The sequence below is a fragment of the Enhydra lutris genome, unplaced genomic scaffold, assembly GCF_002288905.1.
Source record: "Enhydra lutris kenyoni isolate GAN:26980312 unplaced genomic scaffold, ASM228890v2 scaffoldscaffold38, whole genome shotgun sequence".
NCBI classification, from domain to species: domain Eukaryota; kingdom Metazoa; phylum Chordata; class Mammalia; order Carnivora; family Mustelidae; genus Enhydra; species Enhydra lutris.
Genome location: NW_019154122.1, coordinates 573,951 through 587,581, shown reverse-complemented (window position 1 = coordinate 587,581; position 13,631 = coordinate 573,951).

Here is a 13,631-nt window from a genome sequence, read left to right as displayed (position 1 = left end):
GTACTGTTTTACTTCATGAACATAAAACGGGGTATAAAATTTGAAACAATGTCATTTTCATTCAGCCTTATTAAGTGAAACTTTCTGTAATAGAAGCTATTGCTGAGGAAAAGATTATTGAAATATAGGAATTTCCTTCAGCATTTCAAGTTCTCCAATTTTATTTTAAGAATTTATTTATTTATGTCAGAGAGAGAGCACACAAGCAGGGGGAGCGGCAGTCAGAGGGAGAAGCTCCCTGCTGAGCCAGGAGCCTGATGCGAGACTAAATCCTAGGACTCTGGGATCATGACCTGAGCTGAAGGCAGATGCTTAACTGCCACCCAGGCGTCTCTCAAGTTCTCCAGTTTTAATGCTTACTCTCTTGCTGTTTTTGTCAGAAGAACTTGTGTTGCCTAAAATAAATGATTTTTTTCATTAACCCTTCTGTCTCATTAAGATGAAGATTTATCGGGCACCTGGGTGGCTCAGTGGGTTAAGCCTCTGCCTTCAGCTCGGGTCATGATCTCAGGGTCCTGGGATCGAGTCCCATGTCGGGCTCTCTGTTCAGCGGAGAGCCTGCTTCCTCCTCTCTCTCTCTCTCTGCCTGCCTCTCTGCCTACTTGTGATCTCTCTCTGTGAAATAAATAAATAAAATCTTAAAAAAAAAAAAAAAAGATGAAGATTTATCCCAGATTCAGAATGAAATATGGTAAACGTGCCAGGAAGAGGTATTATTTCAAGCTATAACTTGAAAGCATGGTTTCCTTTCTATAAAGTCAGCTGGCCTGCTTTTTTTCTTGTATAGCTTTTATTATAGATGCCTTCTTCAGAATAAACAAAGTACTGAAGACACAGTGCACGTAGTGGTCCAAAGGAGCAGCAGAGGGAAAGATGGGAGACAGAAAACATTAATGCTACATGTGCTCTAGTGACAAATAGGAAAGTAGGCATCAGGAATTGTGGCTGCTTCTGACTGCCACCTTGTCCTGGCATAGCCTTTGTAGACAGGCAAATCTGGCTTTCTATTTAGTGATTAATTTTTTTTCATTGCATCTTAAACAATAAATATTTGCATTTACTAGCTTCTTTGTAATCCTTTGCAGTTTACAAAGAACTTTCACTGGTTTTTATGTATCTTTTCAATGGGTTTTACTTAAAACAAGGACTGGTTTCTTGACGAAATGAATAGTAATACACCAGTTAGGGTGGTAATGGTGTAAGGGTCTTAGAACCTAATCTCAGACTCCAGTTGGAGTTTTCTCTAACAACAAAGCTTTATCTTCCTCAATGAAGGACTGACCTCTGGTTGTTTTGGTCTTTTCTTTAAATTCAAACGTTGCTCTCCTGGTCAACCAATCATAGACGTGCTGTGAAATGCAGTGTAATGACAGTTGGTTTGTGGTTAGATAATAACTCCTACTTGAGAAAACCTCCCCGCCACACCTCTTGAGGGCTCAGGGCTGTCCTGCATCTCTTAAAGGCAGTACTTTCTCTTTTGCAATGATTTCTCATTGGTTAGAAGGGAATTGTTTTTAAAAAAAAAAAAAAAAAAAAAAAAGATGTCTTTGACTTCGCTCTTTCACTTCCTGCTCAGTCCTGGTATTTCAAGCTTAGCTTGTTCTGAACAGAAGTTAGGCAACTTGGTATTACTGAAGGCATCATGGCCCAGCAGCTACAGGATAGGTTTGCCGTAGCAGATCTATTAAACGCTAGCTTTTGCAAATACCTGCCTAATTAAAATGTGGCATTGGGCAAGTCACTTCATTCTGAGTCTTAGTTTTCTTATCTGTAAAATGGAGATGATACATTGGATGATGATATGTACATTTCAGAATTTTTCTCAGGGTCAGAGATAATGTAGGTAAAGTGCCTGGCATAATACCTGGCACATTCAGTTCTCAAATGGTAGCCATTGTTGTTAACTGTGTTCTGATATTGACAATACGCTGAATGAATGAATGGTATCTCAATGAGCCAGGCTTCGTAGCTTTCATTTTTCTCCCCTTTGGGAGAATCTGATGAAGGCGTTAACGTCCTCTCCTCAGGAAAATGTCTGCCTGTGATTTCAGGGGAAACTGGGGATGATGGGTATGTTCATGGGTTTCATACATATATAAGAATTCACCAAACAGTACTTAAATTTAGGTACTTTATTTTACATCAGTTATACTTCAATAAAGTCATTTAAATTTTTAAAAAACTGATCCCTAGGATCCATCTCATATTAATAAAATGAGAATTTCAGTAGGAAGGGTACTCACGTTAGTATTTTTTAAGTATTGGTGATTCTAATGTGAAAATGGTAAAATATTACAATTGAAACGGTACTGGTCAGACTGTAGGATAGGCAAAAAGTCATAGTGTAGTAGTATTTTTTAGATTCGCTTATCTTCTAGCAACCAACAGCACAGACCTGTTTCAGCACCCCACCCCAAACTCAAGTCCCTATCTTCATTTTCGGACTGTTTCTGAGAAACAGAAGACATAATGCATTAAATCACTATCAGGTATGTTATTCTAGGACTGGGCTTCTTAAGCAGGAATCCAACAAGGGAATCCAGCCTTGTCAGTGGACCCACTAGAATTATAAGTAAAATTTTGTGTGAATATGACCTCAACCCTTCTGCTCCAATCATATCAATACGATGGGTCTTCTAGTATTTCAAAGGAATGTCAGTGCCTGTGGCCTACAGTGGGCTGTGGAGAAGAAAATGTTCTTTGAAGATAAATTACATGATTATCTGGGTTCACTTTAGGCCAAGCCCTGTCCTTAGAAAAGAAATTTCGTGACTTTAGGATTTCTTTTAGGGACATAGGACCAAAAGAGTCCAATGGGGTGGTAATTAATTACCATCAGCACTAGCTAGCTAGGAGCCCTTCCAGTTCTAAGATGCAATGAGTCAATTCGACATGGAAAATTACTAATGGAAAGAATTATGAGACTTACAAAGGAAGGTCACACATCCTTGGCCCTCGGTTGAGAAAACAAAACACACAATGTGTCACTATAAATTTCCTCAAAGACACCAAGACATAAGAACCATCACATTCCTTCATCCTTCTGGAACAAACATGATTAGAGAGAACATCTCTAGAATCATCCACTACATCTGGAGAAAGTCCTCTGGTCTTCACTCTGTCCACTGAGATGCTTACTGACCAAATCCCTAGGCCAGCCCTACTCAAACACCGAGGCCTTAGGCCTGTTCCTTCCCGTCAGAAATCTCTCTGCCATGGGTCACTATTGGAGCTCAGTTCTCACGGAAATCAGCAATACACCGTCCATCCCTTCAGTCTCAGGAGACCCCACCTTTGCTGAGGTGGGTCGGGTTGCTGGTTCCCCTGTCCTTCAACACTTTGAGCTATTTCATTGCCCTTGAGACTTTAAAAGCAGTCTCTCCATTGGGACAAGTGAAGCCCTAAGCCTCCAGCACAGAAAGCACTATTGCCCTCTTCAAATGGCAATTGGAAAATTGCCTTTCAAGAAATTAGTACCACTGGGGCACCTGGGTGGCTCAGTGGGTTAAGCCTCTGCCTTCGGCTCATGTCATGATCCCAGGGTCCTGGGATCAAGCCCCACATTGGGCTCTCTGCTTGGCGGGGAGCCTGCTTCTCTTCCTCTCTCTCTGCCTGCCTCTCCATCTGCTTGTGATCTCTCTCTGTCAAATATATAAATAAAATCTTTAAAAAAAAAAGAAAAGAAATTAGCACCACTGTGTGCCTGGGACTTTTTTAGATACTTTTAAAAACTATTGAATTAATGTGTGTTAACTAGCTGGAGTTTAAATAAAAATGTGAAACTACAAAAAAAAAGTGACAATGTTTGGTTTCAAAAAAATAATAGCAGAACTATTTTATTTACAAGAATCCTCTCCCAGTTGACCACTGAGCTGGAGGATGCAAATAATGACCCACTCTGCAGGGGAGAAGAGTAAAACCACCTCAAACACATCTGCAGTCCCTGTGTGTCCCTCTCGGCTCTGGATGCTTTCCGTGCATTGACTCACAGAATCCAAACAACCCTGCAAAGTACTTAACATTCTTCACCATTTACAGGTAAAGAAACAGAGGCACCAGGAGGGTAGATAACCCACCCTTGGTCTACAGTTTGCTCAGGATCTGAACCCAGGCTATGAGAGCCCCTTATCTTAGTCACTGCTTCTCACTGCACAGAGCCAAGCCACGAACTGAAGAGAGATCATGCAGATGCCTGGAAGGGCTATTTCGGGGAATGCATGTCAGGGCACGAAGACAGAGGGATCGGAATACAAAGGGTCTTGGAAGACAGGCAGAGGAATGGGAACTTGTGATCAAGGCTAAAAAACGAATGTGTCTTTTTGTTCCAGCATCTGCTCTCAGTATTATAACAAACACAGATTCTTCATGTAGAATCCATGGACAGATTTCGTAGGATATCAAGCCCCCTGCAATTTTAGTGTATTGGTATCAATGTACATGTTTTTGGAAGAGGATCTAAAGCTTTCCTCAGATTCTCAAGGGGGTCCATGTCTTCCACCAAAGTTTAAGAACCTGTGGAGGGTAAAAACCAATGGCTAAGTCCCTGTTCAGCCATATAGTTGGTGTAACCTTGGGCAGAACTCAGAATCTATGTTTCCTCATCTGTAAAATAGAGATAGTAATGTCTACTTCTTCGTAGTAAATATGGGAGTGTTGAATCACTATATTGTACACCGGAAACTAATATAGTACCATATGTTAACTATACCAGAATTAAAATAAAATAAGGTAAAATAATGATATCTACCTCCCTGGGTAGTTGTGTTAAATGATATCATTATAAATAATAATATACACAGTTATGCCATATAAAACTCATAATAATAAAATGTATAAAAAGACTATTAAATATCATAAAACAAATAGGAGTTGTGATCATGAAACCTATGTTTTAAACTTTTTCCCAACAATATGGTGAATTAGAACCTAAGGGACCCTCCTGATGAAAAAAATTAAAATGTTGTATAAAGGAGGGTTGGGTTTTTTTTTTATTCCTTTTTACTATGCTGCTAGAGTTGCCATGAAAGTTATGAGTGTGCCAACCCCCAAAATGAAGTGGAGAGGAAAGTAAATACCCAAATTGTTTTTAACCCTCAGGGAGCCTGCCAACACCTAGACAGCCTAACACCCTCCTTCCCTGTCTGCATAGGACATAGGATACGGAGAATTCCCAGGGCCTCTCCAAGATGGGAACACTGATAGGAGACCCCAAAGGATAACCACAGCACAAGGGCTGATACGAGACAAACACTGGCACCCAGAAGGGAGGACAGTTAAAACTTGCTTGAATCACCTTTGGCCCTGGGAAAAGGGGAAAACAAAATTTCCTTTAAGAATTCATAATTTGGGGGGCGCCTGGGTGGCTCAGTGGTTAAAGCCTCTGCCTTCGGCTCAGGTCATGATCCCAGGGTCCTGGGATCAAGCCCCTCATTGGGCTCCCTGCTCAGCAGGGAGCCTGCTTTTCCTTCTGCTGCTCCCCCTGCTTGCTCCTCTCTATTAAATAAATGAATAAAATCATTAAAACATTTTTTTAAAGATTTGTTTATTTATTTGATAGAGTGAGTGTGCGTGAGCAGGGGTTGGGACAGAGGGGGAGAGAGAGGGAGAGAACCTTAAGCAGATTCCCCTGCTAATTTTTAGAAAAATAAAGAGAGGGGGTAAAGTACAAAACTACCATGTACATTCCAAGATAAGAAAAGTAAATAAAAATAAATTAATCTCAATGAATGAGTTTAGAAATAAGGATGTCAGGCCAAATAGAAGAACAAAATCCAATGATGTTCTGTTTACAAAAGGCACATCAAAAGATCAGAACACAGGGGCGCCTGGGTGGCTCAGTGGGTTAAGCCTCTGCCTTCAGCTCAGGTCATGATCTCGGGGTCCTGGGATTGAGCCCCACATCGGGCTCTCTGCTCAGCGGGGAGCCTGCTTCCCCCTCTCTCTCTGTCTGCTGCTCTGCCTACTTATGACCCCTCTCTCTGTGTCAAATAAATAAATAAAATCTTTAAAAATAAATAAATAAATAAAGATCAGAACACAGACTGACAAAGTTGGGGAAGAGAAATACTAGGTTAAATAAATAAATAAAAGCAATATTAAGGCAAAAAGCATCACTAGAGATAAAGAGGGTCATTATATAATGATGAAGTTCAATTCAGCAGAGGGGGCGAAAGAGAACATTTCTAAACTGGTATGCACCTAATACCATAGCCTCAAAATGCCACAGAGAGGGGCGCCTGGGTGGCTCAGTGGGTTAAGCCGCTGCCTTCAGCTCGGGTCGTGGTCCCAGGGTCCTGGGATGGAGCCCCACATTGGGCTCTCTGCTCCGCAGGGAGCCTGCGTCCCTTCCTCTCTCTCTGCCTGCCTCTCTGCCTCCTTGTGATCTCTGTCAAATAAATAAATAAAATCTTAAAAAAGAAATGCCACAGAGAGACCTGGACAAAGCCACCGTCCCCTCATGGGCTTTATTAACACACCAATCTTAGTAACTGATAGACCAATAAACAAACTAAAATTCTGTAAGAACATGGGAGATTTGAACGTATCCTTAATAAGCTCTCCATGGTCCAGTGATCTGCTTGTCTATCCCCTACTGTCAGTACTTCATGGTCGCAATTACTGCAGAATTAAACCAATTACAAGGCAGCTTGTACACCACCCATGGCATAGAGCAGGTACCCAAGGAGATGTCAAAGACAGCCGCACCAGAAACTCACTATGTGACTTTACTAAGTGTAGCCGCTTCACTCTGTGAGCCTGTTACCTCTTCTAAAAGGCGGTCATATAATAAATTATTTTTTCAAGTTGCTTTGTAAACCAAATGAGAATAATGTATGTGAAGATACTTCACAAACTGCCGGAGAAAATATAAATGAAGGAATTACTGCTCTTACCGGTTCACTGGTATTGCAAAGCACCATGCATCAGGGTAAATAACTATCGGGGGCAGCAGGGAGACAGCAGCGCTGAGGTCGTCCGGGGAGTGCAGAGTAATGCCGGGCAGCGGCGTGGACCCTGGGGCTTTTGGAGCTCGGAAGGGAGAGTCCGTAGGTGAACGTGAATGGGGAAGGCCTCTTGAAGGGTGAAGCCTGCCCTCTGGTGGATGCGCCTGGAATACTTTGCTCGAGTGCCAGGGGCCCTGTGCGCGTCCCTGGGAAACCTCTCAGCAGTCTGAGCCTGTACATCCCCTGGACTGAACCGCTGTGCTTCCTCTAGACATCGGAGGGTAGAGTGGGATAATTTGGAAACAAAACGCTCACTGTGGCCTTTGTCTCAGTGCCAAGCTAGCCTAATCTCAGAGGCTCACTGGGGGGCAGTCTCTAAGAAGTAAGCAACTGACCACAGATGCGGTAGAGCGGGCTTGGTCTAGGCTCCTGACTACCAGTCCCTTCCAGATCGCTAAGGCTGGCAGGCTTGGCCTCCTTACCTATGGCTGGAACCGCAGGAGGCCGAGGGGAGCAGACCACTCAAGGTCTAGGCCCTTTATGGGGAAAAGATTTAATCCCACTCTATAGGGAAGGCATTTAAAAATTATCAAGGCTCTAGAACTAGTGGGTGCTTAATATTCGTTTGCAGAGCAAATGTTGAAGGGAAGACGTGGGAAAAGGTGTCTAAAACTCGGTAAGTAGAAAGCTGTGTTGGAGAAGCTGCTCAGAAGCTGCCTTCAGATTGTGGGGAAGATAGACCCATAACCAGTAAGCAAATTAAAGCAGTCATCAAAAATCTCCCAACAAACAAGAGCCCAGAGCCACATGGTTTCCCAGGGGATTCTGCCAAACATTTAAAGGAGAATTAGTACATTTAAGAAGAATTAATACCTATTCTTTTGAAACTGTTCCAAAAAAAAAAAAAATGGAAGGAAAACTTCCAAACTCATTTTATGAAGCCAGCATTACCTTGATTTCAAACCCAGACAAAGACTCCATCAAAAAGGAGAATTTCAAGGGCGCCTGGGTGGCTCAGTGGTTAAAGCCTCTGCCTTCAGCTCAGGTCATGATCTCAGGGTCCTGGGATCGAGCCTGCCTCCTCCTCCTCTGTCTCTCTGCCTGCATCTCTGCCTACTTGTGATCTGTCTATCAAATAAATTTTTTTAAAAATCTTAAAAAAAAAAAAGGAGAATTTCAGACCAGTGTCCCTGATGAATACGGATGCAAAAATTCTTACCAAAATACTAGTCAATAGGATCCAACAGGACATTAAAAGGATAATTCACCACGATCAAGTGGGATTTATTCCTGGGATGCCAGGTTGGTTCAACACTAGCAAATCAATCAGCTGATACAACACATTAATAAAAGGAAGAACAAGAACCATATGATACTCTCAATAGATGCTGAAAAAGCATTTGAAAAGTACAGCATCCTTTCTTGATCAAAACTCTTCACAGTGTAGTGATAGAGGGTACATACCTCAACATCATCAAAGCCATCTATGAAAAACCCACAGCAAATAACAGAGAGCTTTACCCCTAAGGTCAGGAACATGGCAGGGATGTCCACTATCACCACTGCTATTCTACATAGTGCTAGAAGCACTATGTCAGCAATCAGACAACAAAAAAGAAATAAAGGACATCTGAATCAGCAAAGAAGAAGTCAAACTCTCACTCTTTGCAGATGACATGATACTTTATGTGGAAAACCCAAGAGACTCCATCCTAAAGCTGCTAGAACCCATATAGGAATTCAGTAAAGTGTCAGGATGTAAAATCAATGCACAGAAATCAGTTGCGTTTCTATACACCAACAACAAGACAGAAGAAAGAGAAATTGAGGAGTTGATCCCATTTACAATTGCACCCCAAACCATAAGATACCTAGGAATAAATCTAATCAAAGAGGCAAAGAATCTGTACTCAGAAAACTATAGAACACTCATGAAAAAAATTGAGGAAGACAGAAAGAAGTGGAAAAGCTTTCCATGCTCATGGATTGGAAGAACAAATATTTTTTTAAGATTTTATTTATTTATTTATTTATTTATTCATCAGAGAGAAAGAGCACAAGCAGGCAGAGTGGCAGGCAGAGGCAGAGAGAGAAGCAGGCTCCCCACCAAGCAAGGAGCCCGATGCGGGACTTGATGGGATCATGACCTGAGCTGAAGGCAGCAGCTTATCTGACTGAGCCACCCAGCCACCCCAGGAAGAACAAATATTGTGAAAATGTCTATGTTACCTAGAGCAATTTACATATTTAATGCAATCCCCCTATGGGGTGTCTGAGTGGCTCAGTGGGTTAGGCCTCTGCTTTCAGCTCAGGTCATGATCTCAGGGTACTGGGATCAAGCCCCACATCGGGCTCTCTGCTGAGCAGGGAGCCTGCTTCCCCTATCCCCCTCTGCCTGCCTCTCTGCCTACTTGTGATCTCTCTCTCTCTCTCTGTCAAATAAATAAATAAAATCTTAAAAAAAATACCATCAACTTCTTTCAAAGAAATGGAACAAATAATCCTAAAATCTGTATGGAACCAGAAAAGACCCCAAATAGCCAGAGGAATGTTGAAAAAGAAAACCAAAGTTGGTGGCATCACAATTCCAGACTTCAAGCTCTATTACAAAGCTGCAGTCATCAAGACAGTATGGTACTGGGGCAAAAACAGACACATAGATCAATGGAACAGAATAGAGAGCCCAGAAATGGACCCTCAACTCTGTGGTCAATTAATCTTCAACAAAGCAAGAAAGAATGTGCAATGGAGGGGGGGAAAGTTTCTTTAACAAATGGTGTTGGGAAAATAAGACATCCACATGCAGAAGAATGAAACTGGACCATTTCGTTACACCAGAAATAAAAATAGACTCAAAACGGATGAAAGACCTCAATGTGAGAAAGGAATCCATCAAAATCCTTGAGGAGAACACAGGCAGCAACCTCTTTGACCTCAGCCACAGCAACTTCTTCCTAGGAACATCACCAAAGGCAAGGAAAGCAATGGCAAAAATGAACTATTTGGACTTCATCAAGTTCAAAAGCTTTTGCACAGCAAAGGAAACAGTTAACAAAACCAGAAGACAACTGACAGAGTGGGAGAAGATATTTGCAAACAACATATCAGATAAAGGGCTAGTATCCAAAATCTAGAAAGAACTTATCAAACTCAACACCCAAAGAACAAATAATACAATCAAGAAATGGGCAGAGGACATAAACGGACATTTCTGCAAAGAAGACATCCAGATGGCCAACAGACACATGAAAAAGTGCTCCACATCACTCAGCATCAGGGAAATACAAATCAAAACCACAATGAGATACCACCTCACACCAGTCAGAATGGCTAAAGTTAACAAGTCAGGAAATGACAGATGCTGGCGAGGATGTGGAGAAAGGGGAACCCTCCTACACTGTTGGTGGGAATGCAAGCTGGTGCAGCCACTCTGGAAAACAGTATGGAGTTTCCTCAAAAAGTTGAAAATAGAGCTACCCTACAACCCAGCAATCACATTACTGGGTATTTACCCTAAAGATACAAATGCAGTGATTTGAAGGGGCACGTGCGCGCGAGTGTTTATAGCAGCAATGTCCACAATAGCCAAACTATGGAAAGAACCTAGATGTCCATCAACAGATGAAAGGATAAAGAAGATGTGGTATATATATACAATGGAATACTATGCAGCCATCAAAAGAAATGAAATCTTGCCATTTGTGATGACGACGTCAATGGAACTAGAGGGTATCATGCTTAGCGAAATAAGTCAATCACAGAAAGACAACTATCATATGATCTCCCTGATATGAGGAAGTTGAGAAGCAATGTGGGGGGCTTGAGGGTAGGAAGGGAATAAATGAAACAAGATGGGATCGGGAGGGAGAAGAACCATAAGAGACTCTTAATCTCACAAAATAAACTGAGGTTTGCCGGGGGAAGGAGGGTAGGGAGAGGGTGGTTGGGTTATGTACATTGGGGAAGGCATGTGCTATGGTGAGTACTGTGAAGTGTATAAACCTGGCGATTCACAGACCTGTACCCCTGGGGCTAACAATACATTATATGTTAATAATAAAAAAAATTTTTAAATAGAGATTCCCTAAAAATAAGTAAATAAATAAATAAAATAAAATGTCCTGATATTTCTGACAAACTTCCCAAAATTCACCTTGTAAATTCTATGGTTTTGGAAGGCTTTCAGGACCTGGAGCTTGCATCACTCCAGTCCCAAGACCCTCAAGAGAACTTCTCAAGCCCCCCCTCCCAGTCTCTCCATGGTTTCTTCAAAATCCATTCATGAAACAATGTATTGAGAAACCCACTAAGTCTTTGTCCCCATGCCAGGTGCTGGGAACACATCCGTGAACAAAATAAAGGTCTCCACCCTCAGTGAACTTACATTCTAGTTGGGGAGACATGTATGAGCATGAACAAATAAGTAATTTAGTATGATAGAATTGTTAAGTTAAAAAACAAACCAAAAAGAATTTGCAGAGGAAAAGTAGAGCATGGCAGACGTGTTGGGAACGCTACAAAAGATGCTGGCTAACTTATTCAATGAAGTGGTCAGGGGAGATTTTACTGGGGCAAGAGTTTAACAAAGTCTTAAAGGAGGAGGAGTTAGCAAAGCTGAGAGCTAAAAGTAAGGCATTCCAGGCAGAGGGTCAAAGCCCAAAGGTAGACATGGTCCTGTGTTCAAGGAGCAGGCCAGGAGGCCAGAGTATCTGCGGCAGGATGGGTGAGAGGGAGGACAGCCAGAGATAAGATCCAGATCAGGAAAAGCCTTGTAAGCCTTTGGGTGCATTGGGTCTCACTCCACTGAAAAGAGGAGGAGCCTCTTTCAGGAATTTGGGTTGGAAGTGACTTGGTGATTAACTTCCACTTTGAAAGGATTGATTTCTGCTGGGTGGGCTGAGGTTAGGAGGGAGCCCTGGAGGCTATTGCAGGAATGCTGGCAAGAGAGGACAGCCTTTGGCCCAAGGTGGTAGGAGTAGGGTGGGACAGAGGTGACCTAAATCAGGATGTGTTCTGAAGATAGGCCAACAGATGGCTTATGGATTAGATGAGGAATGTGAAGGAAAGACGTGTGTCCAAGATGACTCCAGGCTTTTGGCCTGAGCAGTTGGAAGGATGCTGAGATGGATCTGGGGGCATAAGAGATCAGTAGTTTCATTTCAGACATGTTGAACAGTGGGTTCCCAGAGATAGCATCAATTCCAAAGTCAATGTCTAGTCATGCCTAAAAGGTCTGAGTTTTCCCATCCCCCTTCCTTAGAGTAAGACACACACTGACAGACTATCCACTTGTGGGACCTGGCCTCCTATTCGGTGGGGACATCAGCTCTGTGAACTGGCTTGGATGTGGAAATTAGATGCAAGGCTGAGGCTCTCCATTGGGACAACAATTCACTTTAGGCTTCTGGCCACAAGACGTGGAGGGTTTTCTGTGATACAACTCAAGGATATCTAATAAGCTGCTCATCTATTTCATTCCTAGGACACTCTGATCAAAGATCCCTGCAAGTGAACGATGATCACCTCATCCTGCGGGGAAAGTGTCCACCTTGACTCTGGCAGCCTGGCCAAGTTCAGCTTGGCCTCTACTCCTTCAGGACACCATCACCCCTAATGAAATCAGGGAGCCCATCTCAGTGGTGCCTCTCCCAATATACCCAAATGGCAGAAGACAGCGACCATAAAATTTTCAAGAATGCTGGTGTTATTCTCACTTAGGCTTATCTCAACACCTAGACAAAGAACTACCCTCTGAGCCCTCTTTGGGGGAATATATGCAACCTCGTGTGATAAATCTCCAACATTCCTATCTTTTTAGACGTGAGATATATTAACCAGGAAAATGCTGACATCTCAGCCTTAGTGACTACAGGCCATGTTGAGCACCTCAACTAAACAAGGAATATTAGAGCTACCTTCAGCTACAAGAGATAACACATTAAATCTAGAATCTCTAGTAAGGGCATTCATATCAATAAAATCAGTCTGACCTGCTGTTAATATTCTTTCCTTCTTGACTTCCCACTAGACCTACTAAATTAGGTTCTCAGAAAGCAGAGGTCTGGCATCTGTCTTGTTAGCAAGCTCCGCAGGTAAGTTTCATGTAGCCATTTGGAATCCACCAAGGAATAGCATTGGGGAGCCATGGTCGAATCTACTTTCTTCCTTTTAACATATCAGAATCTGAAATACAAGAGAGTGCGACTTGCTCCAGACCAAGAGTGAGTTTGTGTCAAAGCCAAGACCAGGACTTTGGTGTCCTGACCCCTTATGAGAACTTCAACTGCTCTTTCAAGTCAGCTTTGCAAAACAAACAAACAAACCTGGAGGCATTTGTTGAGCATTCCGGAGAAATTAGTGTAGAGATGGGTTGCGATAGTAAGCACGTTCACGGCCCATGCTACAGGCACTGTGATGAAGGTGACACAGTTCTGGAGAGAAAGATATCTCCTTCTGGTTTATTTTGACTGTAAGTAACTAAAAAACCAACCCAGCATGGTTAAGCCAAAAGGAAAGGTATTGGCTTCCCTACTAGTTTGCTTCAGATATGACCAGATATAGAAGGCCCCCTCCTCAAGGTCAGTTTTCACTGGCTCTGACTCTCAGGGCTGCTCCTTCTCTACTGACTCAGTCGTTGGGCAGGCTGGACCCTCTGGGCTTCTTGCATTGTAGGGAAGAGAGAGATTT